At 69.6% G+C, this 559-nt stretch overlaps 1 protein-coding gene across 1 annotated transcript in view; it reads left to right on the top strand.

Moving 5' to 3' along the window:
• The window catches only part of CCDC158 (coiled-coil domain containing 158), a 94,557-nt gene that overhangs the window by 597 nt on the left and 93,401 nt on the right, over positions 1-559 (top strand). The gene's annotated exons all lie outside the window — the stretch shown is intronic.

Below are 559 nucleotides of genomic sequence, written 5' to 3'. Positions count from 1 at the left end.
GTGGACTGCAGAGCCTCTGCTGCGCATGCGCACGATGGGCGGAGCCTGGAGCGGACCCCTGCTCGGCTACGCCCGCCTCCCACGGGGAGGAAGCGCCTGCAGGTCAAAATTTAGACCGCCGCATTGCTGGTGTGGGGGGAGCGAGCGGCCACACGGGGGCAGGAGCGCCCTCGGCTCCTAACCGCCGCCCCTCCTCCCCCTCCTTTGAAGAGAATGACTCGCTTAACGCGAGCCTGTTTTCTCCCCCGCGGGTGTAGACCCAGGGACTCCCGAGAGCAGTGGGATCCCTAGATTTAGACCCCGAGGGGCCATCCGCGCCGTCCCCTCCTTCCGGGCACTGCCCCTCCGGCCGGACGTGACGCAGCGCGTCTGGGTGGTCATGAGAGGCCGGCACGTGGCCTGGAGGGCCCCCACGGGACCCCCCACTGGACAGATGAAAGAAGTGGTAGGGGTGTCCTGGGAGCTCGGCCGCAGGGCCCACGGGCAGTAGGGCTCTGTCACGGTCCGTGCACGAAGGCACGAGATGTGCCCGCAGGGGCTCAGCCCCCCCCCCCCCCCC

Source organism: Petaurus breviceps, unplaced genomic scaffold (assembly GCF_028583685.1).
Source record: "Petaurus breviceps papuanus isolate PSGF00001 unplaced genomic scaffold, PetGlider_PUasm1.0 126, whole genome shotgun sequence".
Taxonomy (NCBI): Eukaryota; Metazoa; Chordata; class Mammalia; order Diprotodontia; family Petauridae; genus Petaurus; species Petaurus breviceps.
This window is presented reverse-complemented; position numbering and strand designations above follow the sequence as displayed.